Source organism: Cavia porcellus, unplaced genomic scaffold (genome assembly GCF_034190915.1).
Source record: "Cavia porcellus strain 051 isolate PalLab524CR breed Dunkin Hartley unplaced genomic scaffold, mCavPor4.1 scaffold_19, whole genome shotgun sequence".
NCBI classification, from domain to species: domain Eukaryota; kingdom Metazoa; phylum Chordata; class Mammalia; order Rodentia; family Caviidae; genus Cavia; species Cavia porcellus.
Genome location: NW_026947502.1, coordinates 14,486,321 through 14,502,192, shown reverse-complemented (window position 1 = coordinate 14,502,192; position 15,872 = coordinate 14,486,321). Strand labels below are relative to the sequence as shown.

The following is a 15,872-nucleotide window of genomic DNA, read 5'->3' as shown; positions in this document are numbered from 1 at the left end:
AGGATCACAGGTTGAATCCTAGCTTATCAACTTAGTGAGAGCCTGCCTCAAAATAAAAAATAAATATAAGGCTGGAAATGTAGCTCAGTGTGAAGGCTCTGAGCTCAATCCTCAGCGTCACAAAAAATATATATAAATATGTGTGTATTATTGACTGGAACTACTGCATATTCACCAGCGTTTATTCTTGGGGAAAGAAGACTGTGGGTAGAGATTTCTTTTTTCACTTTATATCCTCTTTATTATCCAATGCTTTGCAATTAGCTTCAATTGCTTTTGCAATGCAAAGAACCCTGATGAGCTTACGATAAGCGTATATTTGTGTTTGTATATTACTTTTAAAATATATAAAAAAGGGATGAATTGACAAATGGATAGAGAATTAGATAATTAGATGGATATGTGGTGGAGCAGGAATAGTGAAATATCCCTTGTAGAATCTAGATGGTGATACACGGATGTTCGCTGCACAAATCTTTCAATTGTCTGGCTGTTTAAAAATACTCCTAATAAAATTTGAGGATAGAAATCTTACTATTTATTCAATGCACATTTTTCCCTTGCCCAGTATGTGTCAGGTATGCCCTGCCTCCAGGGTTTACTTTCACCCACCAAACAACACAAGGATCAAAGGCCATCACCAAGGCCTCCCCCTCACTCATGCTGAGTCCACGGCCTTCCTGGCCCGCTAGAGCACTCAGCAACGAGGCTATCCACATATGAATTTAAAGTTTCCCTATATTAGAGACCTCGATGTCCCAAGAAACTTAGCAAGAATGCCAAAGAATCTGTATTTGTTCAAGTCCCAGCAGAAAACAGACAGCTCATACAAACACTTAGCTGGGAAGAGCTGGATGAGAGGAAGTGCTCAGAGATGTGGCTAGAATTCAGGGAGCAGCCAGGAAGGGCAAACTGCCCCGGATCACCATGACCATCCCAGGGCTTAGGAAATGAAAATGTTTCTGGGCTCAGCCCAGTGGAAGCCATGGCTATCAGAATTCCTCACCTCTGCAGGTGCAGTGAAGGGCAGAGAGAAGGACTAGAACCCTACTTCCCATGTGCCTGTCTTCTGCTGATCCTCCCACTACCAAGCTCCCTTGGAGCAAGAAAGGAAGGGCAGCCAAGTGGCACTGTCTTTGCGGATCAGCATCCGGGAAGCTGTGTAATTAATGGATCAAGAGAAGGGATTATGGGGGGGGGACAAAAATCTTGCACAGATTTCCATCAAATTGATCTTATAATTTATTGTCCAATGCAGGTCACCAAGCAGATGAAATAAGTTATCATTGAAAACTGCAGCAGGTGTCCCTACAGGAAAACCAGAACCATGTGGCCCCTCTATTTTCAACATAGATTCCAATTCCCTCATTGTCTGATGAGGTCACAGAAGAGACCATAATCAGTAAAGTGACTTGGCAATGATTTTACAGAAAGTCATGGGCAGGCGCAAAAAAGGCATTGTCTCACCACTTGGTCACTCTGGGGCTGCCAGGTCTGCCTCACTCCTCACCACATTCAAGCTCCACAAAACACCCTCCATCCCATTGCAATTTTCTCATGTGGTTCTGGGGAAAGGACGAGTCATTCTTCTGTCCCAAACAGCTTGTGGCTGGGAGCTCCTCTTTGTCTCTTATTTTTTCTTCCTCCTTTTTGTGGTCCAATGCTAAGTTGGTGGCTGGGGAAGCACTCAGGTGTTACTGGGGTTTCACTGCTGTTTCATTACATAAGTGAAAGCTTGCAATGGGGAGCCAACTGACCACCTCCTGGTTCTGGAGGGGCTCTTGGCTACCTGAGTCACCATAACCACTTGGCCATCTCATCACTGGGGATGGGTTTCTGAGTCCCAGGAAATACCCATTCAGTGACTTCTTCATCCAGCTATTAGTTCTTGAGTACCTTGTAGGTACCATGCATAGTCATTATGTGCATAACATATGAAGATTGATGATAAAGACATGGTCACTGCCTTCATGGAAATCACATTATGGAAAGAGTGGATGCTGGATAAATATACAAATGAATTACTTTCAAAGTATAGCTAGCAAAAAAGAAGGAAACAGCACTCTGAAAAATAATTATGATAGCCAACATCTAATACTATCATCCTTTCTTCACAACTGCTTTGTAAGACAGCTATTATTATTATTATTATTATCTCTATTTCTTGGATGTAGAAATTGAGCCACAGAGAGGTTAAGTGGTTGCCCGCTGGTGCTCAGCTGCCATGTATCAGTATTGAACTTGCATCTGAGAATCGAGCATCAGGGCCAGGGACATAACTACTGGCTGTGCTGGGGAACAGATGCTTTAAATGGGTCAGGAAAGGCCTTTTTGAGGAAATGACCTATAAAACTGAGTTAGGAGCTGGTGGTAGAATGGAGAAAAAGCAGCATGTGTCAGTGTACAAAGGCTGTGAGTTGGGGGAGGCTGGAGTGGTCTCCCATCTGTCTAAGGTCTGGGACATTGGGGTGAAAACTTCACTTCTTTTCTAGATATATCTTAACAAATGTCTCTGCAGATCTACATTTTTTCATCTGGTCATCAAACAGCCTGGTAATGCCAATCCCATGAGCGCTATTACCCACATTTGATAGAATGCACTACATTGTTTCTGGGAACTTAGGGGTGGAGGTAACCCTAGCTCCAGGACTCTGGATTGTGTCAAGTGCTCTTTCTACTCAACATCTCTGCTGAGGAGCAAGTGGCCACTTCCTTCACTGTACCTCTGCTGTCCTATCATCTGTCTACTCCAGTGTACCATGATATCCCCAGCACCTCTTAGTTCATGCTCTGCTTTCTCCTCCCACCTCAGAATGTACCATTCAGCTGCCTTAACAGTTTAACTGCTAAGGAAATCTCCTGAACAAGCCTTGCTATCAGGTAATGAGTAATAAAGCCCCATTGGAAACCTGTAGTCAACGTGTCTTGTGTGAGCTTCCAACAGCTTTCCCCTCCTTCCAGTCATGAAACCTGCCTCAAGCTATTAGCTCCTTCACTGCCAAAGTACAAGTCATTAGTTGATTAATGGCCTGTTCCCAGAGGAGTCTGGCCAAGGTTTGAGCCTGGGGCCTTTGGTTAACAGGTGGCTTTGCAAATGCCAATAAACCTAGAGTAGTTCTTCCCAACTAGTAAATTGCTTATCTGTGAATAGCATCTCACTTTCTGAAGTCAGCCCCAAGAGGTGAGAGAAGCAGGCCTAGCTCTCCCTGGCCTCACAGGGCCTCAGCATGGCAGAAAAGCCCTCCAGGCCCCAAAATACTTCTCTGCCTCAACTCACAGCTTCTGGAGCCCATCGTGTGGTTTCATGCCTCCGGGCTGCCCATGCTGCTCGTGACTCCTCCTCCCACCCTCTTCACCAGCCCCTCTCATTTACATCTGCCAAAGCACAGCTCAGATACCACTCGTTCAGGAAGCCTTCCCTACCTGTCTACATCCCAGTGAGTCTGTTACATACCAAGGTCCCACCGTCAGAAAAAGTAGCATTCTTAACTTATTCTTTGAGCATTCTTCTTATTCCTGAGATGTACCGCACACTCTAGGAGCCCTCTACACGGATTATCTCCATCTGACAGCAGTTCAAGGAGGCAGGGTCTGACCCCCACTGTTTGATTATTGAAGAAATTGAATCATAATGATGTCTATGATTATGCCCTGTACTCACCATCACAGGTAACACTGGACACATACAAGTTACTGAACCTCCCATAGCTCTATGCCAAGGACGTACACTTTCTCACTGAACTTTCACAACAACCTCACAGAATTTAGTGTTATTGTTACCCCTACTTTGAAGATAAGAGACATTTAACTATTTAGTTAGATTGCATATTAAGCAGATCATATTACACTGCATGTGAATTGCCTAGATTAACTGAAACTGCTAATAATCTATCTGACATCTTATCTTGCCCCTCTGCCTAACAGCAAACACTGTATTGTTGGAGATTATGTTACCAGTAGAAAACAGTGGCGGGGGGGGGGGAGGGCAAGAACTAAACAACATGAAAACAACATGAAGCATTTCCTAGCTTCCTTGGTAGCAGATAAAATGTAGGACAATATCATGGGGTGGAGGGCTGGGGATTTGGCTCAGTGGCATAAGCGCCTTCCTTGCAGTTGTGAGTTCGACCCCGGTACCGATAAAAATGAAAAAGACAAAAAAAAAATTGCAGATCATGGGGTGGGGCTTTAGGAAAGTGGTTTTAAGAGAGTGCACTGTACTCAACTAACACCATTTTGCCTTTCTCCATCTTTCCTTCTTCTAAATTAGGGTGCAAAGTCTGAATCTCCAACGGCAAGCTATGATATCATCATGAAGCAATTCTGTTAAAAATTGCTGAGCAGAAGAAGGGGTTTGCATTCCTGGTGACATCACAGAGTAATCAAGCTAGCCCAAATTTAAAAGAATTTAAATTTTTTTTTTAAAACCTCTATTACTTTGATTTTCTGTTACTTGAAGGCAAATCCAATCCTTCCGGATTCACTGTTGTCTGACCATTGAGCTGTGAATCCTCAGAGCGACCTGGAGGCCTCCTCTGTATCAAGGTCCCTAGCATGCTCATTGCATTTGCATGAATCAAGCCTGAATTTCTTGCCTTTCTCCCCTTCTCCCCTTACTCCCATGGAGACAAAGAAGGTCAAGTTAGAAACACAGACATCTTCCCTTACGTCAGAGGCACAACACAGAAGTAAGGGAAGGATGAAGGAAAGCAGGGCAGGGGAAACTGGCTCCAGTGTCTGCAGCAGGGAAGAACCAGTGCTGGCTGAGGACCAGATAGCTCCACTTGATCCTCTGCTTCAAGCAATGGTGGTGTCATTTCCAGGCGGGGAAACCCAGGGCCAGGAGCCAAATTAAACGTGAAGAGTGAGCCAGAGCCAAATGCAAACGTGTAAAACAGCCAGACTCCCTTGTGTCACAATGAGAAGTGCACTGAGAATTGCCTCATATCCACCTGTCTTCTCACCACCCCGGAACCCCAACGCAAGGCTGCTGATGCAAGCAGGGGGAAGGCTTCTCCTGCTGTGCCTCTGGGATGAGTGCATGGTCTGTGGGAGAGGTCAGTCTGTCCAGGACTCAGTTTCTTTATCTGTGCAGTGGAACTAATATTGCCTACCCCTGCTTCCATGCAGGAGCTGATGAGAGGGTTAGGTGGAAAGACAATCATGGGGTAGAAACTCTGCTTCTACAGTTATAGAAACTTCTTCCAAATCCCAAATTCTATATTGTTACAATCTTTTTCTACACCCGAGTATAAAGCACTTAAAATATTTGTCTTCTTTCTGAAAAAAAAAATCCATTTTCTGAAATAGCAAGCATAGGGTATTATTACACACTAGTAGTAAAAGACAGCTGCCATTAATTCTCTTCAAAATACTCCCTGTGCAACCAAGAGATGGAGGGTGGAGGAAGGCAGGGTAGAAAGAATTAAGATGTGTTATATACACGTCCCCACTTCCCATGAGGAAGGTAATCATTATGCACAGCAAACATGTACTGATAAAAATTTAAATTAAAAATTAGAAGAAACGCTGGGTGTGGTGGTGCGTGCCTGCGACCTTGGCATTTGGGAGGCTGAGGCACAAAGATTATTGCAAGTTTGAGACCAGCATGGGCTACAAAGTGAGCTCAAGATCAGCCTGAACTGCATAGCGAGACCCTGTCACAAAAAGACCCCCCAAAAAAAATTAAAAGAAAAATACTCCCTCTTACTTCATGCACACTTACCCTATTATTGTTTTTAGCACTTCTTAAAGAAGGTCTGGAAGTCCCCTTTGAAGAGTGTCTTTACATAGTATCATAAACATATGATCAAGTGCCATTCAACAGAAATGCCCTGCCTCAGAAAGTGGCAAGAATGTGTGCTTGAAGCGAGGGGACTATTTTTAGGGAAATTAGTGGCAGTGTGTCTATTGCTGTAATAAACTTTTTAAAATTTAAACATTCACTGTATCCTTTCTATTATGCCTCAACCATGAGACCACATTGTTGTCACAATTTATAGCCCTGCAGGGTGAAAAGGAGGGAAAGAAGATGGACTGGTTTATTTACTTATCTTATATCCCTAATGGCAAAATATTGACTACAGGTGTTCTTCCTTAGCTTAGAAATTTATAAGCAATTAACTTTGTTCCTTTACGTAAAGAGGCCTGGGAATTTGGTTGAGGGTTGGATTAATGGGAACTTTTATTCCTTATAACTTTCTAGGCATTTTTCCTTTTTACCATAAATATATTTATATGTTTATTAGTTTAAGTGTGGTTCACCAAAATGCTATTAAATGACTTTGAAATCGCCTGTTTTCATCCCTAGCTCGGTGTTTCTCATTACAGGATCAAATGCCTGAGGCTGAGTAACTTTTAAAGGGAAGAGGTTGATTCAGGTCCTAGTTTTGAATGCTGCAAGTCGAAGCAGCTGCCAATGCCCAGTGGCGATGGCATCACTAAGGGACCACATGAGAGAGGGAGAGAGATCACAGAATGAGGAAGGACGTCTGAGTGAGAAAAACGGTCAGTCTTCCTGCTTTTAATATCACACTCTGGCAGGAATCCAGTGACCTAACCACCCATCAACAGCCTTGTCTCTGAAAGTTTCCATTACCTCCCATATCACCACAGGGGGAACCCGGCTCCCGCTGTGCATTCTGAGGGACAACAGTGAAACCATATCCAAATCATAGCAGCCACTATGGCCCTCTTGAGACTGACACACAATTCAGAAACCCAGGGCTTTACTTCAGTTAGTAGGCTCTAGCCATATTATTGATGCCACTGTTAGAAGAAAACAGGCTCAGTGACTTACCAGCTTCTGTCCAGCCCTGTCCCCAGGCACTGAGGAGACCTGGAAACTATTGCTAGGATGTGGTTTCAGGAATGCTGAGCACAGTGTGAATTCCCGTCATTTGCCAATCTCCGAGGTCCAGCATCAGAAGGGATGAACTCTAATCCAGTAATGGCAGTAAGTCAAGGAGGGGTTGCTTGTTAGCTAACTTACCCATTAGTAGAAGTCAGCTTGTCTAACTAGCTCATCCTTACCACCCACCCTTACCAACCAAAAGCAGAACCTGAAGAAATGGTGGCTCATTTGGATGAAGCACAAAAACATTAGAGCTCAAAAGGTTTCTGTGGATGATCTGTTCCGGAGGCTGAAAACTGTTTGGATTTGTCTGTTTTGTTTATCAGTGTTGTGATGTTCTCGCTGAATTTGGGAATCTGTGTGTGTACTTCCCATTTAATCCTCCTGCCTCTGTGGTCTGATCCAGTGGTCTCCTCTGACTCACGGTTTCGTTTTCTGTGACTTCAGTTACCACAATATTGAGCGCAACTCTAGAAATAAATAATTCATAAATTTAAAATAACTCTTACCACAGCATATTGTTATAACTATTCTGTTGCTAGTTATTGTCATTAGTATATTACTGTGCTTGATTTATAAATTAAACATTATCATAGGTAGGTGTGCATGCATAGGGAAGATACGGTATAGACAAGGTGTTACCTCTGCTGTCAGGCATCTGTTGGGGGTCTTGGAATGTATCCCCCAGGGCTAAGAGGACACTTCTGGATGTGACTGCCCCTTATAGTTATATTACTTGTTTAGTCCATGAGGTAGTTCTATCAGGGCTGGCATCCAGCGTTTGGCACCTGTCCTGGTGTCCTTGGTGCGACCAAGCTCCTAGAAGGATTATCAAGAAATATGCTTAAGATATTCAGGGCACCCAAAAGAGAAGGGATGCAAAAAGCAAAAGAAAAGAACTGGACAAACAACACAATCTCCCCAAACCTCAGAAATCTCTGTGTATCTTCTATTCAATGGAATTAGTATGGCCTTGCTTGGAGTTTGGAAAAGACTTCATTAGAGAAAGCATTAGAGTTCACCGGGATACAGAATGCTGTTAGTGGATGTTTCTTTCCTCTCCTACATAGAAGACTCAGCACACTTTTCCACACTCTTCCTTACAACTACACACACATTTCCTAAAGTAACTGGTAAGAACAAATATGATTGGAGCATTTCAGAGCTGAGATGGAGAAGAAAGTGCTCTGTCCCTGGTGCCTTGAACAGGTTTTTCCACAGGAGTCCCCACTTGCCCAGTCCATCACAGCAGTAGGAGCCTTGTGGCATCTCTACTCAAAACTTGGGCAGGGCAAGGTATTGGCACCACTCACCGTGGCAAGTGATTGTACACAATTCATGCACCCAGGGACACAGGTCATCATCACAGATAGCTCTCTCACTGCATCTCCTTGCTTTTTCTCTTTCAGAGAATGACATCCCTCAGCCGCCAGACTCTGGTCTTCTAGGTTGTCCCCTGTGTCTGTTCACGGTCAGTTTGTGGATCCCCAATGCAGCCAGTCATCCTGGTCACCTAGCTAAAACTTTGGACCATAGGGGAGCACTCTTCACTGGATGGCATGGGCAACCACTGTCCAGGGGCTGGCCACAGGGTGGCCTCCGATGCTGAGTACCCTGCTCAGCACCATCTGGGGGTGCCACTGAAGGACTCCCATACCCTGGGCCAATGTGTATATTGGTGAACATTAACTAGAATTTCAATGGTTAAGCAATTCAATCAAAACTGAAACCAGGAGGCCTGGTTCTGGATGAAATCGTGGCATTTCATTAGGAGTAAAAGAAATGCTTCTTTCTTTTTACTGTCATGGGATTATCTTTGGATTTTCCATGGTATTTCCTTTCTTAACATTCGGTCCTTGGGTTTTTTTTTTTTTTTTAAATCATTTTGCATTAATTTCCTCTTTAAGTCTCACTCTCCCCTCTGCCTCTTCCCCATGGCTTTTCTTCCCCCTTTTCCTCAGCCCTATGTCCTTACTGTGAGCGTTATTTGAAATATTTCTGCCCTTACCCAGAACTGACAGCTTGTCAGAAAGAGAGAGAAAGTAGTTTTTCAGCTAAAGGCAAGAACTCCAGCAAATGTGAATCCAAGATTTGCCCCCTTAGTAGCCATGTGGCTTTGGACACTTGATCTAGTCACCCTGAGCCTCAGTTTTTTTTATCTTGATAACAAGTATAACACTACTTATATCATAAATCAAAAGTAATATGTATATAAACTCCTGAGCAAAGTGCTTAGTATCTGATAGTCTAAATGAAATATAGCTTATTTTTTTAAAAAAAGAAAAGATCACCACAATCTTTCTTCTCCATCAGGGCTTAAGTTAATAGAGTCCAGCCATACTATTTGATAGACTAAGTTTCCAGACCCATTGCAGAAGGGACGGCACAAGTCCCAATTACCCTTTTACTTTCAAAATACATGCTATTTTCTCTCTTTGCATAGTAGGACTCTGAATAATATCCTGATAAAAGGATTCTATTTAAGCCTGACTAGATTTTAACTGATTTTTTTTTCTTGTCCTTTCCCCAGAGTTCTCAGATTGCTGTCCACTCCTGACGAGTAGCTCTCTGAGCCACAGAATTTACTTCATCACTGTGCCACCCCGTCACTTTCTTCTAACTAGAAGCCCGTCTCTGTCCTTCAAAGTGGGACTGATCCAGGCCTGGTGTCCAAAATAAAAAGTGCAAAGTGTCCTGGTCCTCATTTTTCAGTGCTCAGTGGTGAAACGCCACAGCATGGCACCACACCAGTACCATTAAAAAAAAGAAAGGAAAAGAAAAATTCAAAGTGAAACCAACACTTTAAATGTAAAACATTTTTAAATGCAAATGAGCTATAGAGAAGTTTAGACTCCCCATCAGACTTTCATGGAAGTTTATCAGAGAGTGAAAGACAGTCATGGGGCTCTTGGTTTCATTTGTGGAAAGCTAATGGCCCATTTTCTTGATCTCTTGACAAATGTGGTTACACCCAGGATTTCACACAAGAGCTTGCGGTTGTGAATTGAATCCAACAAAGCATTTTCCATACTAAGCAATGGTCTACTACCTTAAAATGTACTTTATGTTGAAACAAAAAAACCAATCTGGGGCTGGGGATTTAGCTCAGGGGCATAAGTGCCTGCCTGGCAAGTGTGAGGTCGTGAGTTCGATGCCCAGCACCAAAAAAAAAAAAAAAAAAAAAAAACAAAAAAAAAAATCTGACCTTATTAAAAACACATCTGACATGAAGATGACCATTATGCCTCCTGGTCACCTGGAGGTAGAGAATCCCTGTTGCCTAACGCTCACAAACATGTTTACAGGCTTCCTTCGAGTTCAGGCAGGCAAATTCAGGCTTCCATCTCTGTGCTGCGCCCTGCTCATATAAGTCATGTGTTTTGCTAAGGAAGGTAGGGAGTTGTAGGGAGGAAAAATAATAAAATGATGATGAGAAAAGTGATCGCAGTCCCCCGTGGCTACTCACCTGCTCCTAAAAAATCTCAGTATGTAAGAACCAGCCACCAAAAGTGGAAAGTGCCAAATGACCAGAGAAAGAAGCAGAAAAATGTGGATTGGACACATTGCTATTTATTAGGGAGGCATGGATTGAGGCACACCTTGGGCAGCAGCAAGACAGATGAATCCACACACTTCTAGGCCAGAAAAAATGTTTAGATGCTAAGCTAGGCAAAGTTAGGCCAAAACCAATGGGAATGTACATGAAAAACTATTCACATGTCAAACATCAGTGAAGACACAGTCTGGGCTTCAGCACCCAGCATGAAATGCTCAGCTCTTCACACAGATGACTATATTAATGACTTTGTTTATCCTGTAGGGTTCGGAGTGGGTGTCAGGGCAAAAGGGTGGTTAAAACCAAGATGGCTGTAGTCATGTTAATCTGGCCCACTTAGCCCAGTTGGGAGCCTACAGAAAGAGGTGTCTCGGGTGAGCTTTGGTGCAGTTAATGTTCATGAAGACAATGTTCAGACAATGCTCCTTCCGGATCCAGAGAACCAAGGGACATATTTGGTTGAAAACTCAAAAACAGCAGAGCTTAAGATACTTTCACATGTCAGTGTGGCCCCAGTGCCCACCACATCGGACACAGCAGAAACAAGCAAGAGCTGTTGAAGCACTGAATAAATAAGAGAATAGAAAAATAACGTAGGAAAGAATCTGCCGCCCCAATTCATTTCACAGTAGTCCACACGGTGACCAACGGCGTTTCTGCTCCTCCTGCTTTCCTCTAAACTCTTTCTACTATGCAGCAAACATAATCCACTGAACACATAAATCAGGCCCGATCACACTGCTACTTCAAACCCTATACTTTGGGGGCCAGGGATTTAGCTCAGTGCTACAGCACCTGCCTTTCAAGTGTGAGGTTCTGAGTTCAATTCCTGGTACCTCCCTCCCCCAAAAACAAACAAACCAACCAAAAAACCCTGTACTTATTAAAGTATAATCACCCTTTTGTGTTCATCTACAAAACCTGTGTGCTCTGCTCCCTGATTAGCTCAGTGGCCCCGCACGCATCCTCATCTCTTTATTCTTCGTATTCCAGCCACTCAGACTTTTGCATGTTCCTTAACAACTCTAGCTCATTTCTGCCTCAGAGTCTTCGCATCTGCTGGTCCCTTAGCCTAAAACTTTGTTTCTCCAGATTTTTATGTGAAAGCATCTTTCTTATGATTCAAAATTATGTCAAAGGATGCTTTCTGGGGGAGGCCTTTTTTGAGCTCCTACTTTATCCTGTATTTTTTTATCCTGTATTTTTTGTGAGCTCCATTCACCCTGTGACACAACACTAGTGTCTTTTTCTTTACAGCACTAAGTACTTGGGGGTTACTTGGTTCATTTATTTGGATTCGTGATTACCGTCAGCTTTTGTGGTCCTTCTTTACCTGTCCACAGCTGATGATTCTCCAAGGTTTAGTACAAAACCTGGCACACAGTGAACCCTTGGCAAATACTTTTTGACAATGAATAAATGCAAACCTGGCATCCTAAGGGCCTTGGGCAACACTCAGGGACACGAGCATTAGGAAGAGAAGATAGGTACTCCAAATAGATGGGCCCAAGTATGAAGGCCCAAGTATGAATGATTAGAGTTAATATTTATAGAAATTACTGAATGCCAGACATTTTTCCAATGACGAGCATACAGTTCAGTATATTTAAACTGTTCATTAAAATTTATTATCACTTTCCATTTAAATGTATTATATGTTGTAAGTCTCATGGTCACTCTTGTGTAATAGGCCAGACTATTATTTCTACTTTGTAGCTAAGTAACTGAACAGAGAGAGTAAGTGTCTCAGTCCATTTTCTGTTTATCTAAAGGACAGAAGTCTATTTTTCCTCAATATCTACCCTTGCCCTTCTGTTTACACATACATATTTGTAAGAACCGTGGATGCTGAATGTGTTTTTTATTTTTTGGGGTCACTGATGACCTTCCCCTGTACTGCTGGGACATCTCCAAAGAGACACCTCACCTCAAGTCTCACACTATTCTGGTGCCATCCTTTACAATGCCACCAGGTCCCACAGTACAGCTAAGAAAAGTGCTGGCCATCTTGTCAGTATCAACAGGCCTGGCACTCTACCTGCTGTGGGACATGTATCCTCCATTCCACAGTTCCCACAGCTGTAGAGTGGAGAGAATAATCTTGGTCTCTACAGACCTCTATAACAAGATACCATAGACGGGGTGGCTTGTCACCAATAGAGATTTACTTGTCAGCATTCACATTTGGTGGTAGAAAGGCAGTTAAGAAAGCTTAGAAGTCACAGGTTGAGGCTGTGGCGGACTCAGTGTCTGCTGAGGCTCTGTTCCACATACAAAGCATCTTCCTGCTGTGTGCTCACTTGGAGAAAGAGACAAGCTAGCTCTTTGGAATCTCTTATATAAGGTCACTACTTCCAACCAGAGCTTTATCACCTCTGAATGCCCTCAGCTTCTAATGTCATCACATTGGGAGTTAGGATTTAAACATACAAATTGGGATTTAAACATACAAATTTGGGGGAGACATGAAAGTTGCAATCCTAACATCTACCTTGGAAGAGTCTGTAACATTGTAAAGACAAATTCCTTTGGCATATGTGTAGTATGAGGCCTAAAATAAAAGTACAATATCATATGCTTGCCCAACATCAAGGGAGAATAGGAAAACCTCAAATGGCATAACCATATGTCCCCCTCTGCACTCGGCTTTCAAGGGTAAATTCTCTTAACATTTTTTTAGTTCTGCTACCCCTCAAATTCAGGGTTCTGCTCTGTGCCAGCCCATAAAATTGTCAGAATAAGCCAATTACATCTTCCAGTAGGAACTACAGTGCACCCCACACCCTGCCTCCCACCCCCACTAGGTCATGCCACTCCCAGACACAGGTGCTCCCCATGTGGCCTGCATGACTAGCAGTGGTCAGTTACCCTGGGTGCAAGTATGTGTGTCCAAAAAACTACTGCAGATCCCACCTGCCCAGGATTAAGTGTTACACTTTACATGTTACCATCTCCATTTTTATCTAAGGAAAATGAGGTTCAGAATGAATGATTTTTTTCAATTGGGATCAGAACAATATCAATTATTTATGGAGCCACGGTGATATCAGGTGCCATTAGCTCATGTCTTCTCCAGGGTGTCGCAAGGTAGTTGCTTCTGCAACAGTTGAGGTAATGAGAAAAGTGCAGCCCATGGAATAAAGTAACTGTCAGAGGCAGAGATTCACCCCCAGTCCTGTTTGCATGTAGAGTTTAGGTCTTTCTACTATACTGTGCTTCTTTTAAAGAGAATAAAACCAAACCAAACAGAACAAAGCTAATCTGAACAGAACAATGAAAGCAATACAGGACTTCAAACAAGGTAATAGGAAATCAACAATGGCTGCCATAATGTCTCTTGTTTTCTTCAAAATTGCTGCCCACACCATCAGATATAATAAAATCAAACAAAACGGGACAGAATAAAACTAATCAAAAAAGAACATTGAATAAAACAAAATGATAAAGTGGAGTAAAAAGTGAGAACAATATTGGATTTCAAAAACAATACAGAAGGAAATCTCCCGTATTTTCTATATTGCATATTGTTATCCTCTTAATAGACACTCAGACTACCAACCTTAGGCCTGCAAAGTCAATTAAACAATACAAGCAATAAATTGTTTTGGCACTTCAGTTGCTATCAACTCAGCCTGTCCTCCAAATCAGCTGATTGCTTCTGGGTGGGTGGGCGTGGGTATTCTCGTCTCCGAGCTCACATGCTGTTGGCTCATAGGAAGGGTGAACTGACTTCTTGTTACTCCTCCTAGGCCCAGCATGGTTTCTGCTAATTCAAGCCAAGAGTAAATTGGCTTGTTTCTTCTCCCAGGCCCTGCATGGCTTGTGCCAGCTCACAGGAAAGGTAAATTGGGTTTCTACTATGCTTTTTATCAATAAATCATCACTCAAGCCCACTATATCTTCTTGCAATTGTTCCCCTAATGGTAAACAACTGAGCCAATCAATCAGTCAGAAAACTGGCTTGTTTATATCCAGACCTCTCAATCTGGATTTTAGGCCTTTACATATGACATTCACCTACCTAGAAAGCATTGCCATTTCTGCACTCTGATCATCCCTACGGCATTTAGACAATATTGCCACATAGTTTGGCCCTCATTGATGACTGTTGCATTAAATTCAAAGATGCAACTTCAGAGGTACTTATGCAATCTTTCCACAGAGAATGTTGTGCCTTTGCTCACATAGGTTTGGTGAACTTGACTCAAATGACTTTGAACTTTCTAATCCTAAAGCAATTATTCTCGTATTAGAGGATAATTACAGTTAGAATTCCAGAGAATTTTCATCTTAATATTGGATTTAAAAATCTAAAAATATTCGGTCAGACTTTATCTATTAAATTCCCCCAAGCAATAATTGCCTCTACTCAGCCCCTTAAATATTAAAACAATGAGCAAAAATTTTGATGAGAGAATATCCTAGTCAGTTGTAAGTGTCTAGTACAATTGAAATTTGCTTAAAGTAATGTTTATATGATTCATACAATGTTTCTATATACAATAAGTTTGGCTTTAACTGATACCATATTATCACATTTCAGTTCTGATAATGTAAATAAATGAAATGAATTTGTAAGTATAAGCATGTAGAAAGACAAAAGAAAAGTTGAGACCACCCAATCTGAAAGAAATTTTTTAGAATGTATTTAAAAGTTTAAAAACGAGTTTTAAATCCTATGAGGGTGATAATTCTACTAAACAACTAGGAAAACTGAGGGACATACAAAACTTTAATTCTGGTAGAACACGAGAGAAAAAGACAGCAGCTACAAAGAGAGGTAAGGAGAAAATAAAATGTTCATGGATTCTCAAAAGTTGAATATTAGTCAGCGTGAGACTTTAGATTCCCTCAGACTCACAGACACATGAAAGAAGGTCACATTCATTATTTCTATAGCTCTTTTTCCTTGGTTTCTCCCTTCTTATGACCAACGCTGGGGACAGAAGAGAATCTCTTCCCAGGAACAGGAATGCATATTGTGGGCACAGATTATTACTTAACTTAGTTTTACCCAGAATATTCAGCATTCAATCAAAAATAGGAAGACACATAAAGAAGCAAGGGGAAAAAATTGATCTTGTTAATAAAACAGCCAGGTGTGGTGGTGCACTCTTGTAATCCCAGCACTTAGGAGGCTAAAGCAGGAGGATCACTGAGAGTTCAAGGTCAGCCTGTGCTACAAGGTGAGTTCAAGGCCAGCCTAAACTGCATAAAGAAACTCTCTCTAAAAAATAATAATAATAATAATAAAAGAAGTAAAACAGGCTAAAGAAATAGAGCCAGAAACAACTGATCATACTAGAATTTAGGGTACAGGGTTAAACCACAGAAGTAATTTATTTTCCTATACACCAGCAAAAAAAGAAATTGGATCTGAAATTAGAAACAGAATACTATTTACATTAGAATCCTACTAAAACGAAAGTGTTATCATTTGTGTCTAGATGTCCTCCCAGGTCT

The 15,872-nt window shown here is 42.1% G+C and overlaps 1 long non-coding RNA gene across 1 annotated transcript in view; it reads right to left on the bottom strand.

The window, feature by feature from the left end:
- Positions 1-6,507: 6,507 nt before the first annotated feature.
- The window catches only part of LOC134471708 (uncharacterized), a 35,918-nt gene continuing 26,553 nt past the window's right edge, over positions 6,508-15,872 (bottom strand). The window contains exons 4-5 of the long non-coding RNA XR_010041294.1: positions 7,496-7,672; positions 6,508-7,323 (exon numbers count right to left, since the gene is read on the bottom strand). This is a non-coding gene — a long non-coding RNA (uncharacterized LOC134471708). The remainder of the gene's footprint in view (positions 7,324-7,495; positions 7,673-15,872) is intronic.